A 20791-nucleotide genomic window follows, 5' to 3' on the forward strand; every position below is an offset into this window, starting at 1 on the left:
TTTGATATGATATGATAGTTTATTTATATAGCGCCTATACACAATGTGTTTCATGGCGCTATATAAATAAACTATCATATCATATCAAATGCTGTATTATTTTTTTTTGGGCAATTCACAATAAAAAATACTGAACGACGCAAAACAATGACAATTCCCACCCCCCCCCTCTCCCCCCCGCGCCAAAACATCCCCGCGCCCAAAAGTCGCAGCGCCGAACTGGGCGCGCCCAATTGTCTCCTGCGCCGAATCGGCCCGCGCCGAACTGGCCGCGCCTAATCGTCCTGCTCCGCTAGCTGCACTCTAATGCACTAGTTTCGGCTTACAGCGCCACCTAACAGCCAAAACTAAAAAGTGAACATAAGCAGATACAAATTCCTTGTTACATTGTCTGCCTGCCAGCCTCGCTGCTTTCAGTATCTTACAAGTGCGGGTTGGCAGGACCACTGCTTAATGCACCGTGTACATAAAAAAGACCACTGAAGAGTACATGTTAAGCTGCAACCCTGCAATAACGTGTAGGAGATTGCTACAATCAGCTACAACTGGAGTGAAGGAGAGGCGACGGTGGGAGTATGTGTGAGAACATATGACATGTGATGGCAGCATGGATTTGAGGGCACCATATTGAGCATGTACTTAACGAGCACTGCCATACACCAGAAACACAGTAAAAGGTGAGTACAACATACAGTAAAGAGAGTAAAAACAGAGCCATAAACAAGCGAAGCTGCCAAAACGACTGCGGGCACAAAACGTTACCGGTCTGTCGATGGGCACACAAGCCTCCTTCCAGCAGTCAGCGCTGCTCCCAACACAAGCAGACTTCTCCTGAAAAGGTTGCACAACTTGAAGCCACGTTGTAGCCCGAAGCCTGCGTAAGCTGCCAGAGACAACGCCCACGACACACACCCCCGACACACCTTCAGCAGCAGCACGTGCTCTGTGTGCAGAGTGACGCCCTTCAGCCACACGGGCTGCACAAGGCAGGCTCCGGCCTGCCACACCCCCGGCGTCTGCAGCACCCCATGGGCCCTTTGTTCCCCTGACACGCAAATTGCAGGTTTGCGTGCAGCTCTGTGATCTGCAGTGGTCCAGGGCACAGATATGGCTCACGTGCAAAGCCAGTTACCTTGGGTCTGGTGTGTTGGGAATAGGTCAGTATGACAACACACAAACACAGCGTTGACAAGATTGACCATGCATAACGTGCACACCGCACACACTGCATTCTCTCAGGGTCCCAAACAATGGATGTTGCTCTTGTATAAACAAATGGTACTCACTTGGATCACTCTCAGCAGGAAGTCAGACCTGTTTGAACCTCTGACCTGCAGGTTGAGCAAAAAGGTCTCAGCAGTGGGTGCTCAGACCAACAAACTAGATTTAACAGCCACCTCAACCTACAGCGAGTTAGGTGGTGCAGTAAAAAAGTGGTGGGACAAATGTTTTGGTGCTAATGGAATTTCCGCCTTTTATGCTGCAATGTACCTCCATGTCTGGAGGAAAACTATTCCTCTAAAAAACGGCTGAATTTACTGCTCGTGGAAATTCTGCCAAAATACCCACATAGTCCTATGGACTCCAAAAAATGGGGATTTACGCCGTCCTAACACCACTTCTAATCCTGTGATAAATGCACAGACCAAGTGGCAGTAACAGTTCTCACGTTTGGTGGTATTTTGGCAGATTTTATTGCCGAAATACAACCAAGCTCGTAACTTAATACTGGGAAATGTGGCTATAACTCTACTAAGAAGAATGTATCTTCATTAGAGGAAATACCCACCCACCCTACACCCGAGCCCACTTACCACACACAGCAGAGAAGCAGTCTTCAATTGGAATGGGCATGTTTTGGGGAATGGGGTAGAAAAGATGTGTCAGGGTACAGTGAACGACGGATATTCTTGCACTCTTTCTCATCTCCATGTCAACGCAAATGTCACATTGCAGTCTACCAAGCATGACAGCATCTCACCAAAGCAGCACGAGAACAGCGTGGACTAGCAGCACACTATCCCTACAGGGAGAGACCCGTTAGCTGTGTGAGCGTCAGGGGCCTGTTAAAGTAGTACTTGACTTTCCCTTTGTTGGGTAACTCATCTATTCATCCTGCTGTTGGTGAGCAGTGTTGCCTGATCTGTGAACGGTTGTAATGGTGAAATTGCTTACTGGTAATCTTCATTACTCCTAATCCTACTCTTCCTCATCCCAGTCCTTACTCATAAAGGCATCTCACTGTCCCAACAGCAATTCGAGCTAGCTATGAAACTTTCCTCATCCCCACTTACCCAAGGTCCTTCTGGTTACTACCAAGCAACAGGAAGTGGCCAAGACCCAGGAGAGGGGATTGGGGCATGAGGGGGAGGGGTGGGCGTAAACACTGGGAAGAGAATGAATAGGACTAGGTGTAATGAATATAACCAGAAAGTAATATAGTATGGCATTTGTATAGTGCCTTTTCCTATTGGTATGGCCTCAAAGCGCTGTAGGCGAATGCCCTCAGGGGACCGCAGTACGTGGTATGAGAGAGGAGTTTAGAATGCGTGTGTGCATTTTAGCCAGTACAAAAGGTAGGTGGGGTGGCCACGTCGCTGTTAGCGACCCATGCCGCGCTGGCTTGTGGATGAGGCCTGTAAGGCTGTCGGGAGAGTATGCAAGTCCAGGGGACTGATTACGTGTCCAGCTGGACCACATTTTTGCTGTGAGACTTAGCTGCATTCTAAGCAAAGCAAACGCAGTTGCAAAATATGGAGCCATGTTATTGGGGCTATGGTAACATACAGAGCATCGAGTTGTCCGAGAATTTATTTTTTAAATTACTTCTCAGCCTTCCACAATCAGCCCCACACTTGTGTGTCCATCCTGAGTTAAGCACGTCATTCTTGGTTGACGAAATGGTGTTGGGACCAATCCTGGCTTAGACTATGGGCGAACCTGAAGGCGGGTGTGACACATTCATTAATTACACATCTGTTGGCCAGGGTGGGAGTACAGACAGTTTGCTGGCTGTCCCATGTAAAGAAGTGGCTGGTTAAATTGAATGCTGGTCATCATCCGACGAACCCTAGGGTCATCACTAAAGCTGCTGCGACACAGTTCAAGTATCAGCTGTTAACTATCTCCAGAGCTGAGAGAGAACCTATGGAAATACAGAAGGGCACTAACAGAAATGTGGCCATTATTTCAAAACTATTTACTATGGGCAAATAATCCTGCAGAGAGAAACCTCCGGACTCAAGCATGATGTAATTGCCTCCCTAAAAGATCTACACTGTCCTGCTGGTCAGGGAAGGTAAAATGTGCCCCTTTGGCTGCAAGGCAGAGGAGGATATTCTGCCCTTTGTACTCTTCTGTCCAGTTTTTAAAGACATTAGAGCAAGATCGTTGGTCGCAGTCCTTAAAGATAGACACTTTGCACAATGTCGTCTTGCCTTGTTATATCTTCTATGGGCAGAGAGCCCGTATGCGAGCTGGTCGCTGCTGTCGTTTTTAAGACAAGCTCTCGCTAGAAGGGCATCTGTGTTATCTATTAGGTTTATCTGATGGATGTCCCATCCTTGTCTGTTTTATAATATATAGGGTAGACACACATGACTGTGTGGAAGTCAGTCAAAGTGCCCCTAACCCCAACCCCTGCACTTGCCCCCCCTCACCCACACTTGTCTGTGCACTTGCAAGATCTGAACATACCATGCCTTGAAGACCGTCTATCTGTTTTTCCCTTGTCTCCCCTCCTTTCATGGTTCGTCTTGAAACACTTGTGTATAGGTGCATTACAAATTAACAATAAATATAAAATAAATAAATAAAATAAAGAAACTGAAGGGGATGGAACATATTTTAGCATATTCAAGCTGCTGCCGTTTATGTCTTTGTATTGATTATCTATGTATAGCTTTTGGCCTGCCAAATCGGTACTTATGCACAGATTTTTAGGCAGGATGGCACTTGGCTTAAGATGAAAGGATAGAATATATGTGTTGACTTGTATCAGGATGTATCCAGTGCACAATATTGTGAAAACTGGTCTCGAAGATCCTTATCGGACACAGGGTTTGCAACTTAGCATCCATGGAATTTGTACTAATGTTTTTGAGATTTATATTGTTGTATGTATGTTGTTATGCTTTTATGGCTATATTGCTGAAATAAAGTGATTTTGTTATTGTGGTTGTTGCATTCGAATGGCAGAGGTGTTATGCAATGTGTCTTCAAGTAGTGTATGAATGCAGACGAGTGCGGGCGGGTGGCCATGCCTACGGCTTTCTTACATCGACATGGAGTGTGATGCGTACCCATGTCCTGGCGGGTTTCTTGTTTCAGTGATGTGTCGCTGATACAGTTCTGCGGTCTGCTGGAATCCATTCCCTGCATCGTTCAGTACATTCTTTGAGGGACTCATTGCTGCCCCATCCTATCTGACAGGGGGGTTAAATTAGCAGAGGGGGCAGAATGGGCTTGTCAGGGGGGAAAGCCAGGTCTTGAGGGCCTTCTGGAAGGCAAGGTCATCCTCTAATCAGCAGATGCTAAGGGGAATTGCATACCAAATTGTGGGTGCTTGGAAAAGGAGGACCCCCCTATTCTGGTTGATTTGAAGGGCAGGATGACAAGGAGGGGTGCAATGCCCAATCTCAGGTTTCTACTGGGTTTGTAAGCGGTGACCTTGTGCTGTAGGTATTCTGGGCCTGAAAGTAACCACAGCACTACTCACATGTTCCACTTACTTGTCCTACTCATTACTCATGAAGTATACCAAATATATGCCTGCAGTGTTTCAAACAGAGCTACAGGACACAGGAATTGCACACCCTGTGAATCTCTAATGGACTAGTAGTGAGCTCCTCAGTAATATACTGCTTGCAGTACAAAGCAGGCAAAACCCTGATACTCCCGTCCTGGAGAAGACAATAGAACTGCACAAACGTGAAGTGGAAAGGCTACATGGCTGCCTTACAGATTTCCATGATGGGTGACCACTGTGTGATAGCCCAGAAGGGTGCTATACCCCTTTTCAAAACAACACACAGTACGCAGAGGGCACCAAACACCTCCCAGACTGTAAGCCAAAGTAATACTTTCTTTCAGCTAACACCTAATAGTCATGGGAGGAGCAATTGACCCTTCCTGTGGGCCCCACAAAGTGACAAAAAGACTCCCAGAAAATCGAAACTAGACTGTCATCTCCTGGTGAGAAGAATCTGTCATTCATCCAGGTTTCCATAGCCATGGTTTCTGCCACAGATAATCACCACAGGGGCGAGGGGATGACAATCTCCAGCCACAGGTGGAACAAGGAAACCACATTTCGTCTAAAGATGGGGTCGCATCTTAAGAGGATGACAGTTGTGAGACCACCAAGTAGGGTGGCATGCAGACAAGGGTCACCAGCTCCCCAATTCAACTCGCCAAAGGGATTAAAACAAGGGAGGATGCCTTTAAAGTGAGAATATTCAAACCCTTAGTAACTAAAGTCTTAAATGGAGGCCCTGTGAGAAACCTGATGGTGTCTCCCTGGCTAGTCCCTGGGGATCTGTCATCCAGGTAGCAGGACACGGGTGGACCAGTGATGGAGGATCACCTGGATGGGGGGTCCTTGGGAAGTGGAAGTGGGACACCGATAAGCGAGATGCGGTATCCTCCTTCTTTCAACACCGTTCCCCCATCCTACCATGTAGGATATTCCAAAACACTGCCCCAACAATTTCACACAATATGAAAGACAACAGACAAACACCAGAGCTGTTTACTTGACGTGTCCCTATACCAGGGTCAGGCAAAGTCAGGCAATAGACTTGAATCACACACACCTGACGGCCCTTTCCCCTCCCCAGAGGGATAAAAGGTGGAGCCCAAGAGGACAATACAAGCAAGGCAGACTACACGACGTAAGAGCTAACTCAACACAGTGGTTCAAGAGGAGGAGAAAGACAGGGCAGACCGAGAGGGTGACAAGGAGAGAGTCTACCTTGCCCTTTCCGACCAAGGCCTGTGGAGCCTCCGCAGAGGGAATGATAAGTCTGCGAAAAATAGCCAAAGTGTGTTGCAGCTGATGTCAACAGTACACAAAACCCTCCTCCGCTGACTACCAAGCCAGGGAGAGATGCTTGTCTCTGTGGTACCAAGCTTCCAACCTTGAATCCAAGGAGGAAGAAAGCCAAGCGGTTCAATGCAGCCGGTGAGTCGAGGGGAGTGTCGATAAGAAACCGAACTATGTGTTAAAAGAAAAGTAGCCAAGGGCTAAATTGAACTCTGAAAAGCAAGCGATACTAGTAATAAATGAGGTGGAAAACCAGTCTGGCGCCAAGTGGGTGCTCACTCAGGAAACTCTGGGCGATTACCCAATGGTAAAGACTACCGTAACCAGAAGGCTTTGGGAATAGGCAAAGAAAGGTCAAAGTGGTCATACAGGGGTCTTGTAAAATCCTCTGTACTGTCAAAAGTCTTTGACCGATTGTGAAAGCTAAGGCAAGTGAATCCAGCATGGCGAAAATTAGTAAATGAACTGTATTTCAGAAAGATTAGCAAGAGTGAAACCGGCAGAGAGATGCTAATGAGAAGCGGCAAAGTTTAAAGTCCTGCGATGAATTGCCTGTAACAATCGGCAAGACTGTACCCAGCAGAGAGAAGCCGACAACCGAAAGTCAGCGAGAGTGAACCTGGCAGAGGGAAGCCAACAACCAAAAGTTGGCAAAAGTGAACCCAGCAGAGGGAATCCGACAACGAGTGGCAAAGTCCAAAGATTTGTTTAAAAAGACATTCAGATTTGTAAAAGCAAGAAGTATTGCAAGACATGGGGAAGGGACGTGTCCCCCTTGTCATTTGGGATCCCAGCCCAGCTGAGGGAGATCGAGGGGTGGAAAGCTATCACTCAAAGTTCACTGAATAGGGAACTGCCTTATGAATATGTTGAATACAATTTCTGAGGTGCCTGCACCCAGAAGAGAGGGACCCAGGGGTGAATCTATCACCTAAAGTGTTCGTAGAACAGAACTTTTGTGTTTGTTTGTTGAGAGCAACAGACCTCGAAAGCAAGAGACTTTTTATTGAAAAGAGACTTAACCATCGAAGAACCTGAGAGCTGATACGGAACCGTTAGATCGTGCTGGGAAGGCTCAAGCGTGTGCTGGGCTCCAAAGTCCCACCTTGTTTCATGCTAAAACGTGGGGAAGGGAGACCTCAAGACAATCACATCCTGAATTATTATTTGAACACGGTTTCCTTTATTTGAATACCCTTATCCCACACTCTTTCTGTAATTAGTTGTAAGGAAATGGCAATAGTTTTTTTTTTTCGTATAGGCTTCTTACTTTGACAAGACGCCTCAAGAACTGCCTTATTTTTCATTTGATGGTCGACGCTTGCTCCCATCTTAGATTTAGGTTTAGGTTAGGTGTTTTTCCATACTGCACTTACAGTTTAATAAACACCCTTCAACGGTGATCACTTGTGACTGTCTTTACTGTTGTCACCATGAGTTTCTTACAGGCCCATACAGAGCTTGTAATATGATGGGTCCGAAGTTGAAGCCAGAAATCTCGCTCTATAAAGAGCGAGAGCAAAACTCTTCAATAGGCGTTGCATGAAGAGTTCTAGACTCTAACCCACAGCATCCCTCCCCCCAAGGGATCCTAACTGCCTGGATCACAGCCCACTGTGCTCGGATCAAAAAATGTGTTCTCATTTTCACTGGATCTGCAGAATGTGTTTTTATTTACAAGTAGGTAACCATATCACGCAAGTTCTTCTAGGCTCTAGCTAAATCTTGAAAGTAGCACAATCCATAGGACAGTTTGCACAGATCTCAAATTATCCAATGGACGGTGTAAAGAAAATGTGTTCTGGCTTTAAGTGCTGATCACATTGCACTTTGGTGCCCTTCCTGCATTAATATTACAGAGATGCAAAATAGCATGCACTAAACAAGCCATGACATGCAGAACATGATAGGAAAGTTCTGTTTCAGAATATCTGTAAAATGCAAGAGTGTAAATGTAGTACTGATATTAGGTGGGAAATGAGGGCAGTCATAGCAATTACTACCTTTCGAAAATACATATTCACCAGCAAATTGCATGCAGATTACTGATGTGTGACAGGAGAGAAACCATTTACTTCTGGCAATTGAATGGGGCCGTCCCATTTGGTCATGAACACAAAAATATGTAGATCCTCAACAATATTTGACCATCCTGAATCTATGCACGCACGTTCAAATTCTGGTAGGTGTAAGAAAGGCATGGTATCAAAGTAAGACAGACACAAGTAACCACAGCTCAATGATTTTTATTGAACTTTATCAAGGGGGTGATAAAAACCTATCTAAACCTAAATCTAAGATGGGAGCCAGCTACGACCATCAAAATAATAATAATGCAGTGATAGTGGAGTCCCGTCAAAGTAAAAGGGTCTATACCAAAAAAACCTATTGCCAATCCTTACCACTAAGTTACAAATAGTGTGGGGTAATGTTCATGGAAAAGAAAAGTGTTCACAAAAGTCAGGATGTTCAGGCCATTGGCCTCTCTTCCCCACGTTTTCAGCACAGGGACAAGGCGGTTCACTCGAGCATAGCACACCCCTCAGCTATTTTCGGCACGAGGACACAGTTCTATTACAGGCATCAGGGCCTTCTATGCCCAAGTCTTTTAAGTTATCAAAAGTCTCTTGATCCAAAGGGCCTGATGTATCAAACAAACAAAAACGTTCTGTAGAGGAGCAGCTGCATGCCTCTGCATGAAGACCCCCCTATCTCCTGTATGTTGGAGGTACGAGATTGTGCCATGCTTGACACCTACATGTGTGCCAATTCCACAGCGAGTGTTTGAGAGAAGATATCCTCTGAGAATGCCATACCAAATGTATCCCCGAAGAGATGACAATCTGACAGAGGAACTCCCTAGAGGAATATGAGAAAGAGGAGCTAGTGACGTCACACAAGATAAACGTGAAGCACTAAGTAGACTGGCTGAAGAGAAAAAACATGTACCTTATCATTTGCGAAAAGAAGATTGCTTGTGTGTGACGCACTGAAGAAAATATAAGCCGTTCAATAACTGTACAGATGCTGTAACGCAAGTAGATTTTAAAAAACGTAGTAAATAGACTGCAGGCAGAGCTGCCATTGTATACGAACTGGACATCAGTGTCACAAATGTAGTAAGCCCAGACACATGGAGAGGAAAGGCCGAGAGCTGTGTCACAGCAAGAATTAGCTGAGATCGTGGACACTGGTGGCAAGGCTGTCTGGCTGGTACCAAAGCTGAAAGCAGCCAAGGCTGGTTATCTATTCTTGAAGGCAGAGAACGTGAGAAGATGAATCATTCAATGTTAAGGTGCAAAGAAAGAACATTATGCATGCCAGGTTTTATTCATTTAAGACATTTAAATGCTGCACAATGGTCCAAATTGTGGTCTACTGCCATGTGAGCCAAGGATGAAAATAGAGTTGAGCATTGAGTTCCAGAACTACGATAGTGTGTGCTCGCACTACCTTATATTCCCAGGGACAAGACTACTCGGCAAGGCCAAGTTCACTGACAATCTTCATGGCAGAAGGCATGGGTGATGAGAGACTTTGGGTTACTTAGGTGGGGAGGTAAAGTCAAGGCCACCTCCTGGCACCTGGGTCTGAGCGCACATGCTGCGAAGTGAACTGAATGTTCCAGACATGGCACGAGCGTGCCAACCAATTGTAGAGGGCCGTATAATGAAAGGCCTTATGGTTTGAGAGCCAATGATATACTGTGTACTTACTAGTGTAGAAGGTGACACATTTTAGAGGTAGGCATAAACTCTCCACTTGACAGTAGATATCCAATACCAACCCCTTATAGAAAGTATACTTAGATGTTCCCCTTGAGCGTATCACAACTCCTCGTAGGTTTTTCTCAGTTGCCACATAGCATGACGTCACTTATGATGATTTTTTAGTATATAAATGTATTTTTGTGAGATATGCGCCAAGAGAACTGAGCGAACGTCCGTTGATGTCCGTTGTAAGTCCGTTTTAGAAAGTTGGCATTAAAACAATAATCTTTGCCATCTTCCTGAGTTGGTTCAATTATTTGGTGTCAGAGTTATTCTGCATCCCATCCACTGCATGTGTGTTACCCAAAGGGCTCTAAGCTCAGTTCCCTTCCAAGTATTCAAGTTGGGTGATTCACTCTTCACCCTGGATCGCCCTCTTCTGGGCTCAGAACCTCTTCTCCAATGCTTATAGAATATCTTTTCCCAGGTGACTCATGGTTCACCACGGATCCCCCTTAGCTGTGCTCGGATCCCTTTTGCACAATTAGTCTCCCTGAGCCGGGCTCAGACCAATTACAGTTCGTATTAGCAATCTTAAATGTGCACAGGGTTTGGCTTGACCCAAGCCGGTCAAGTGGCACAGCGAGTAGAGCGCTCGCTTTGACATCTGTGCAGAGCCTGCTGACGCAGGTTCGAATCCCGGCGAGGTTGATAAATGAGCACCACACACCGTGGGTAATAATAAGCAGCGCTCAGATACCTGAGGGTTCGTAGCGCTATATAAATGCTAAATTATTATTATTATTATTATTATTATTATTATTATTTATTGCGGGACCACTTTGATTTCACTGTTCACAATTTTACACAAGTCTCAGTAGGATGCCTAACACAGTCCTTCGAATGAGCACCCACGTGGCGCCTGACCATTCTGTATATGGCATTGGTTTCAAAAGTTCAATCACTCCTTCGATATTCAATTATATTCACGTTGCTCATCACCTACGCCTTCCACTCTGTACTTTGCAGATTTCTTCATACAATGTTGCTGCTTGCCACCTTGGTTCTAACACAGACCGGTCTGCAATCAGTCTCCCCGACTCACTGGCTGTGCTGACTTTACTGGAGCGGCCTTGTCATAGGAGCCGAGGAAAGTACTATGGCGGCAATCGCTCCTCCCCGCCTTGGCTATCGATGCAGGAAGGTCCCGGGTACCGTCGACAAACAATGCACATTTCTGCAGCTTTAATTCCCGGTCTTATGTTTCTTATCCTCAAGGGCTTGTGAAAGTGGCGGTTTTCTTCCTCTGAAAAGGCCAAGAACAATTTCCTCCTTGCAAACATTTCTGGTCTTGCCGACTTTCTCCTCGTGCTAAACTGCCATCTCTGAACTGCTGCTTCCTCGTGTGTTTTGCCTTGATCAGAGTGTGCTTTCATGCTCCGCCTTTTATCTGTGTGGGGAAGTGTGATGGAAGTCAGGTGTGTGTAATTATCAGTAATTGTCTACCTCTGCCTGACCCTTGTGTTGGGACATGTCAGGTGTAAGCTTGCGTGTTTGTCCGTTGTCGCTCACTATAAACTGTCTGTGAGAAAGTGTGTCGGGAAAGAGGGTACGGGGGGCTGAGCTTCTAGGTATCCTACCTGGTAGGATGGGGAAAAGTAATACATTGAACAGGATACCGCGTCTCATACTTTGGTGTCCCACGTCCACTCCCTGAAGACCCCAAATCCAGGTGATCCTCCTGCACTGGTCCACCCCCAGGAACTGGATCCAATAGAGATGGCCGTGTTCTGGCCACCTAGATGACAGATCCCTGAGGACTAGCGGGTGAGACACCTTCCGTTTTCTCGCTTCCCTTCCCCCATCCGATGTAACCACATCTGTTTCACAGGGGAACCGGGAGAGGACATCTACATTCCCTTGGTCTGTACCTTTTCGGTGCTCCACAGTGAAACAGTAGGGTTGCAGGTCTAAGAATCATTGTATGACTCGAGGGTTGGAATCCTTTCATTGGCTAATCCAAACTAGTGGGGAATGGTCCATGACAAGTGTGAACTTTCTTCCTAGGAGGTAGTATCTAAGGCGGATAATGGCCCACTTGATGGCAAGGGCCTTTAATACCAGCGCAGAGTAATGTTTTTCACGTGGGAAAAGTTTACGACTCGTAACCAAGATTGGATGTTCTAATCCATCGCAGACTTGTGATAACAGTGCTCCTAACCCTGTAATGGAGGCATCTGTTTGCAATACAAATTCTTTTGAGAAGTCTACTACCTTCAGGATTGGTTTCTGGCACAGGGTTTGTTTTAGGTTGTTGTAACATATATCATCCTTGTCAGTCCAATGAATTTTCTGGGGTTCGGCATTCTTTAGTTTGTCGGTCAGCTTTACTGTCCTGTCCAAGAAGTTTGGGATAAACCTACGGTAATAACCGATTAACCCTACAAATGCACTGAGATCTCTTTTAGTTTTAGGTGTAGGGGTATCTAAGATGGCTTTCACTTTCTCGCATTGAGGTTGTACACTGCCATTCCCTACAAAGAAGCTGATGTATTTCAAGGCTTTCAGGGCCAATCTGCATTTTGATGGATTGGTAGTTAGGCTGGCCGCTCTGAGGGCTCTCATAATATTAAAAAGATGGAAAAGGTGATCTTCCCAAGTTTTACTATAAATGTCAATATTGTCAATATAAGCTCCACAGAAATCGGAGTAGGGCTGTATTATGTTGTCCATAAGCCCTTGGAAAGTAGCTGGAGTGCTGTGTAATCTAAAAGGGAGGACTTTGAACTGAAATAGTCCTAGGGGTGTTGAGAAAGCTGCATTTTATTTATCATGCCCATATACTGTGACCTACCATTACCCTTAAAATCTAGGGTGGATAGAAAAGTGGCGTTTCCGAGTTTATCAATTAGGTCATTGAAGCGTGGCATGGGATATGCATCGAAGTCGGAAATGGCATTAACTTGGCGGAAATCTATGCAAAACCTCCAGGAATGGCCACGTTTGGTGACCGGTATGATAGGGGAGGACCATGCGTTTGAAGAGGGCTCGATAATATGTGCTCTTAACATCTTATTCACCTCCTCAACCACTATCTGTTTACGGGCTTCCGGGACTCAATACGGTTTTAGATTAACCACTTTTCCCTTAGGAGATCTAATGTAGTGATAGGAGCCTTTTACTTCTCTGGTTTCTCCGAGAATACATAGGGAAAGGAGGTGTCACGCTATCCTCTCAATCCTCTCATTCCGTCCCTATTTCACAAGCATCTAGGACAGGCAACACTCACACTGTATCTAGGACAGGCAACACTCACACTGCATCTAGGACAGGCAACACTCACAATGCCTCAGTTACCCCAGCCATTTTCCCATTTCCTGTCACTCACAGTGGACGGGTGTCACGTGAGCGGGTTTACCCCAAGGGCCACATACGCAGACTCAGGGGTTCCCCGTTCCTTCACTTTCATCTGCCATGGCGTCTGCAGGAGGGAGCCCGCAGACGCCGGCTGCAGGACGCTGCGCGCAGAAAGTCATTTCCGCGATCATTGAGATCTAAACAGCGCTCACGTGTCGCGCTGGCGGATCACGTGACGCCATCATCCGTCTCACTCGTGGATCATGTGACGCGGAAGCACCCACTACTTAAGCGCTGAACTTCCGCACTTCCGCGCTTCACAGCTGTTCTTTGGAGGACTCTGTACGGCGTTCGAATACTTTGTGTTTCACGGCTCTCGACTCTTGGACTGCTACACTGATTTGCTTTGTTCACATCCTTTGGCTCTGTTTTGCTGGATCAATTGAACTCGGAACGCCTTTTGGACTGCCTTGGATTTCCCTGAATGGACTTGGCATTTTTTCCTCTTTACTGCATTACGTTACCAAGTACTTGGATTCTGGTCCTTTTACTCGTTTCATCAGTTACAGGAGGGCAGGTTGGGTCTATACCCAGTCTACTGTTCTTCTCCCTATTGTCATCGGGGAAACCAGCTAACGTGCCCCTCCACGGAATTATCACACATCATAGGATTCAGGGCTCCATCACCCATCAGCTTAGGTAAGCACTGCTCTTTATCCTGCTTGTTTTCTTGTACTGTACTCATTTGATTGCTAATAAAGGTTTTCCTTTGCAGCTGCCTTGGGTTTCGACATTCCGTGGTTCCGGGCTTCAAGAACTACCCACCTGTAGCCTCAATGATCGCATAGGTAGTAATCTTGTATTCTCTCTCTGTGGTACTTGGGGACAGAGGTATCATACTATTCACGACAATCAAGCAACCTGACAGGAGGTGACTAAATATTTTAAATCTTCTTGTTGAATAGGTAGCTCTGGAGGAATTAGTTAAAAGTTGTCTTTTTCTTCTGGCACCAAACAGTATGGTATTGTGGCATGGGTGGCTGACTGGTTTTCCTTCAACTCTTTTAAGAGATTTACATGATATAGATGTACCTTCTGTTTCCTGTCAGGTTGGGCTACCTTACAAGTACAGGTTCACATTCGTTCCAGTATTTCACATGGCCCATGCCACTTAGAAACAAGCAAGAGGACTAGTACTTTTTGTCCTATGGAAAATGATCTTAAGCTCCCCTTTCTGTTGTCGTAAGTGGATTTTTGTTGGATTTGGGCTTTTTCCATATGAGTACAGACCAAGGGGTGATTCATGGAATTTGTGCACCGAAAAACGGGGATTTGAGCGCCATTCTGCCAGCAAATCCCAGTTTAACAAATGGGCATTTGCCGGCAGAATGGCGCACAAATCCCCGTTTTCCGGCGCATAAATTCCATGAATCAGCCTTTAAATCTCAAACAAGTCTCATATGCTCTCTCAATCTGGTAGCGGTTTACGAGAGGGGAATGGGTGCTTCTTCTCGTCTTCCCAGGTCTCCCAGAGCATGTCCAGGACATCTCTAGGTTCTCTACGATAAAGTAGTTCAAAAGGAGAGAATCCAGTAGATGCCTGAGGGGTCTTCCTTACTGCAAATAGTGCCATGGGGATAATTTGGTCCCAGACCTTCCTGTCTTTCTCTACAAACTTTCTTAGGATCATTTTAAGTGTTTTATTGAATCTCTCTAACAAACCATCTGTTTGGGGATGCTACAAGGAAGTTTGTAAGTTGGTAATATGGAGTAGCTCTTTGACTTCAGCCATGAGCTTGCTCCTAAAATGTGAACTTTGATCCGTCAGGATTTCCTTAGGAAAGCCGGGCCTGGAAAAATATGGTAGGAGGTGCTTTAGAATTTGCTGGGTGCTATTGTTCCGCATAGGGAATGACTTGGGGTATCTGGTTGCGTAGTCAACAATCACAAGGACATATTTGTTGCCCAGTCTAGTTGTTTCTAGAAGTCCAATGATGCCCATCCCAATTCTTGAAAAAGGGACTTCTATGATTGGTAAAGGATTCAGAGGGGCTTGCAGTGGGATGTGAGTGCTGGTTTTCTGACATATTTGACACGTCTGAATAAAGGTTTTTATATCAGCGTGGATACCTGGCCAGTAAAACTTCCCACTGAAATGTGCCTGTGTTTTGGATTGTCCCAAGTGCCCCCCTGTCAGATGGGAATGCGCAATCTCTAGTACGATCTTTTGGTGGGTTTTTGGGATTACTAATTGTGTTTTACCTAAGCCTTCTATATATGTTTCTGTTCTCTATAGCAACTTCTGATTTTAGAAGGAAAAAAGGGCTCCCCTTTTCTATACCTTCTTCTTCTGGAATAGTTTGTAAAAAAGTTTCACTGAGGGCTGGATCGTCTCGCTGGGCGAAGGCTAGGTCGGAATAGATGGTAGGCTCTTCTCCCTTTCTCCCTTCGATGTTAGAAGGTTTATCAGCTTCCCCAAAGCCTAAGGTAACTCTTTCTGTTGTGTCTGGTTCACTTTCTTTAAAATCAGGAAATAGGGCATTTTCCAGAATTTCTTGGGCAATTTGGTCCCCACAATGTACTTCAAAAGGGATGTCACCATGATTCTGTAAGAGTACCTTTATGATTCCCCGGACGTTGGGATCGGTAACGCCTGCTAGAAGGTCTATTCTGAACTTCCAAGCCAGGACAGATTTTGGGGCCAATCGTAATACACCCAGGAGGGGGTATTAAAACCAAGTCTGAGGGGATCATTCCTCTTTTCCCAGGAGGGATAGTAGCCTCTCTACTGCTACAGTTTTCAAAGCCTATTGATTATTTTTGGAGGCTCTATGACTAAGCTTCTGAAATTGTAGGGTTCCCCAATTTGTTTCAATTGAGTCACATCCCAACCCTGACATCATATGTAAGGAAGGCATTGTATCAAAGTAAGACAGACACAGGTGACCACAGTTCAAGCGTGTTTACTGAACTTTATCAAGGGGATAATAAACGCCTATCTAAACCTAAGTCTAAGATGTCAGCAAGCTACGACCAAAAAAATAATAATAATAATGCAGTCCTAGTGGAGTCTCGTCAAAGTAGAAGGGCCCATACTTAAAAACCTATTGCCAATCATTACCGCTAAGTTACAAATAGTGTGGGGGTAATGTTCATGGAAAATAAAGAAGTGTTCACAAAATGATAAGTCAGGATGTTCAGGCCGTTGGCCTCCCTTACCCACGTTTTCAGCACAGGACAAGGTGGTTCACCCGAGAATAGCACACTCGTGGGCTTCTTTGGCATGAGGACAAAGTTCTATTACACACATCAGAGCCTTCTATGCCCAATTATTTTAACTTATCAAAAGTCTCTTGATCCAGAGTGCCTGATGCATCAAACAAATGAAAAAGCTCCCTTCCAACTATTCAAGTATGGCGATTCACTCCTCACCCTAGATCCCCTCAGCCGGGCTAAGATCCCTTTTCTACCACAATCTTTAGTTTAGATCCCCCTCTCCCGGGCTCAGATACTCTTCTCCAATGCTTATAGAATATCTTTTCTCAGGTGACTCACGGTTCACCCTGGATACCCGTAAGCCGGGCTCAGATCCCATTTACAGAATCAGTCTTCCTCAGCCATGCTCGGACCAATTACAGTTCGTATTAGCAATCGAAGACTATCGAATGTACACAGGGTGTGGCTTGACCAGTTGCAGGATCACTTTGATTTCACAGTTCACAATTTTACAATCTCAGTTGGAGGGCTAACAGAGTCCTTCGAATGAGCACCCACGTGGCGCCGGACCAATCTGTATATGGCATCTACCTTGGTTTCAAAGTTCAATCACTCCTTGGATATTCAGTTATATTCACATCGCTCATCACATACACATTACACTCTGTTCTTTGCAGATTTCTTCATACAATGTTGCTGCTTGCAACCTTGGTTCTAATACAGACCGGTCTGCTATCAGTCTCCCTGACTCACCGGCTGTGCTGACTTTAAAAGGAGTGGCTTTGTTGTAGGAGCCATGGACAGTACCAGGGCGGCAATCGCTCCTCCCCACCTCGGCTATCAATGCGGGAGAGCCACGGGTACTGTCGACACGCAATGCACCTTTCTGCAAATTTAAATTCCTGGTCTTATGTTTTTTATTCTCGAGGGCTTGTGAAAGTAGTGGTTTTCTTCCTCTGAAAAGGCCATGGGCAATTCCCACCTTGAAACCCTTTCTGGTCTTGCCCCCTTTCTCCTCGTGCTAAACCACCATCTCCGAACTGCTGCTTCCTTATTTGTTTTGCCTTGCTCAGAGTTTGCTTTCATGCTCTGCCTTTAATCCATGTGGGGAAGTGTGATGGAAGTCAGGTGTGTGTAATTATCAGTAATTGCCTGACTCTTCCTGATCCTTGTGTTGGGACATGTCAGGTATAAGGCTCGGGTGTTAGTCCGTTGTCGCTCACGATGAACTGTCCATTAGAAAGTGTTTGTGTTGGGAAAGTGGCTGGGGGAATGAGCTTCTAGATATCCTATCTGGCAGGATGGGGAAAATGTATTACAGTGAAGGGGATACCGCGTCTCACCCTATTGTCCCACATCCACTCCCCGAAGACCCCTAATTCAGGTGTTCTTCCAGCACTAGTCCACCCCTTGGAACTGGATCCAATAGTGATGGCCGTGTCTTGGCCACCTGGATGACAGATTCCTGGGGACTAGCCGGTGAGACACCTCCAGGTTTCTCACATAGACCAGATTTGCCTTCTATCGTTAGGCAGTCAATAAAATGAGCACTATTTGGATGGAGAAAAATAAGATCTGCATTTTTATGATACCAGGAGGCTCATGGCACTCAATGTGATGCATTGAAATATACTGCGTGAGCTGCGGGCATCTAGAATGTGTTACCCAGCTGGGAGCACACAGATATGGATTTATTCTTCCATTGTCTCCCTCCTTTGACCACACATTAGGCGTACTAAGATTCCCACTGCTTTGGTCATGCTGGATACTTACCTGGACACCTCCTTGTAACATACAACTCTGCCCCCCCTTACCTCACACAAAAAATCACGAAAGCTCAATCATTGAGACCGACCAGAACTGTCTACACCCACTGCCTCATCATGCCGAAGTTCAAACGGGATAAGGCTGGTGGCTCAAGCTTCCCAGTCATTGCAGCCAAACTCTGGAACACTCTCCCACTTGCACCTAGAACCGAGCAGTCCTACGGGGACTTCCGCAAGCTCTTGAAAACCTAGCTCTTCAATTGGAACACTTTCTTATCCATCTTCCACCCAACACCTCTCTGACAATTAAAAACAAATTTTAAAAATGTGTTTGTGCAACTTGTGATGTAAGAACAGTATAACCTGTACTGTAATAGTGCCCTGATGCCCACGAGTTTAGCGCGCTTTGTAAATGTAAAAATAAATAAATACAAAGCAACCCACATTGCGCCTTTGAGGCCCCTCCTGGTTTGAGACCGTTTGAAGGCGAAAAAAATCTGTAAAAGTATATAAGGCAAGCAGTAGCGCTGTCCTCAAATTTCAGAGAATATTACGTAAAACTGATGTCCAAATTCTTCAAGTTTCACTTGTGTTTCATACCTCTCAGTACATTTACACTTTTGGCAAAAATCCATGTCCATGTTAAGTTTAATGGCGACTCACGACTGGATGTCTGATTAAAACCATGGAATCCTACTACTGGAGACTACTGGGGCTGGACATCTCAGGAAGTCCTGTGTAAGTTCACACAGTGGGCTAAACAGACAGCAGCTTAAATAAAACACCACTGATTACTCACGCTTTTCCAGACTAAAATGATGCACTCACTTTCAAAGAACTGCTGTTTATACTGCACATCCTAAAGCCATACTTGTCGGTTTGTTACTGGTTAGGCGGTGAGATAGCTCAGTGCGTTAAGTGCTCACTGCTGAGATCTGTGTGTGATCTATGTGATCTTATTCCGGCAGGGACAAATCCGACTTTTACTTTATGAAAGTGGATAAATGAGTACCAACTACAGTTAAGCATTAATAATTATAATAGGTGTCTAGTCAAATGGTCGACAGACAAATGGTCGACAGACAAATGGTCGACACAATTTGGTCGACAGGACAAATTATCAAATTTTTTTTAAATTTATATATATATATATATTTTAGGTTTTCGTTTAGAGAAAAAGGGGGTTTTTAGCAAAAAAAAGGGGGGTTAGGGGGACCCCCCAAAAAAGAAATGTGAAAAAAAAAAAAAAAAAACGATCATTTGACCTGTCGACCTTTTGGTGTCGACTATTTGTCCTGTCGACCATTTAGATTTGACCAATTGACCTACAACCATAATTATATATACAAATGTTCTATATATAGTGCTTTGGAGGAAGTGCTATTTAAATAACAAATTATTATTATTTGCAGCACTGTGAAAAACTGGTGCTACTACTCCCCTATTTAACTGTAGTGAATCTACAGACCTCTGAGTCAGCCCAACCAGGATTTATATCTGTGACCTGCAGGTAGAACACATAAGCGAGTACTAAACATAGACGCATTTTGTGAAAATATATTTTTCTGTTCAGAAGCTTTTAGTCCAGTCTGACAGACCTTTGAACTTGACATGTCTTCCCTACCTTTCTGTGATGGCGACACCTCAAAACTTCCTGGTTGAGTGTTAGCCTCAAAGTTTGGAGCACAGGTGCCTCAAGTTAATGGACCAAAATTTAAGATTTGAGTAGGAATATGATAAATCCCTGCTGTCAGACTTCATTCTAGTCACTGTGCCTATTATCTGTCCCAGTGTGAAAACATGGGCAAATGTTATGTGCATCTTTTGCCCAAGAGACTAGACCAGTACACTGTAAATGTCCACAAAGTTGGGGTAGGAAGCGGAGCTCTGCTAAAGTTTGTCTTCCCATCAGAGAGCCAGGGGTTTGCACAGGAAACTCATAGATATGTTTTCAAGTGGGCGCACAAGCAGCATGCGCTTCAGAAAACTCGGCACGGAAGACTGAATGCAGAAACCGACAACGCCTCACATAGTGTTTAGCACCTGTCCAATTTGGTATATATGCCTTACAATTTAATAACTTGTGGTTAGAGTGAGTTTTGTGACAAATGAAAAGAGCAGAGTGCAACTTCCATTACTCACTCAAAAGGGTTACTTGCTGAATCACTATTAAACATGGTTGCCCATCCGTGACAGAATCACATTTGAACCTTGGCTATACACACACAAATACCTCACAAACTCAGCCCCGAAATACCTGTCCATCAAAATTTGTAAACACCAACCTGCACATACTACCAGATCATCTCACTCCTACAACCTAGTGGTACCAAGATTTAACCTAAAAACAGCCGGAGGAGCCAGTTTCCCTGTCCAAACTGCCAAATGATGGAATTCTATTTCCATCCCTCTTAGACAGGAACACTCCTTCCTCACCTTCAAAGCCACAATAAAAGACTGGCTGGGCAACAAGCCTCATCACTAAGATATCATCATTATGCTATCTGACCTATGTCTATTTGTGCAACTGCTCTTTGTCTCTTGATTAGTTATACTATTGTACAGTATCTCTTACTATCTGACCCACATGTAACCAGGGTCCCACTTGTTGTCTACATACTTGATTGCAATGTGCCTTACCTCACTATATGTGTAACCTCTAAGTTTTTCAAGCACCCAGTTACCTCAGGGTTTGGTGC

General features: G+C 45.1%; 1 protein-coding gene across 5 annotated transcripts in view; it reads right to left on the minus strand.

Annotated features, from left to right (window-relative positions):
- Nucleotides 1-20791, minus strand: part of SLC16A7 (solute carrier family 16 member 7) — a 504734-nt gene that overhangs the window by 471857 nt on the left and 12086 nt on the right. Inside the window, exon 1 of one of the 5 annotated variants that reach the window (XM_069629856.1) lies at nucleotides 763-905. The exons of 3 other annotated variants lie outside the window; for them this stretch is intronic. The gene's annotated coding sequence lies outside the window, so the exon portion shown is untranslated. Of the gene's footprint in view, nucleotides 1-762; nucleotides 906-20791 lie in introns of those variants that run through there. One more of the 5 variants, XM_069629852.1, reaches the window with a different exon arrangement.

This window comes from Ambystoma mexicanum, chromosome 12 (genome assembly GCF_040938575.1).
Source record: "Ambystoma mexicanum isolate Mex_15411 chromosome 12, UKY_AmexF1_1, whole genome shotgun sequence".
NCBI classification, from domain to species: Eukaryota; Metazoa; Chordata; class Amphibia; order Caudata; family Ambystomatidae; genus Ambystoma; species Ambystoma mexicanum.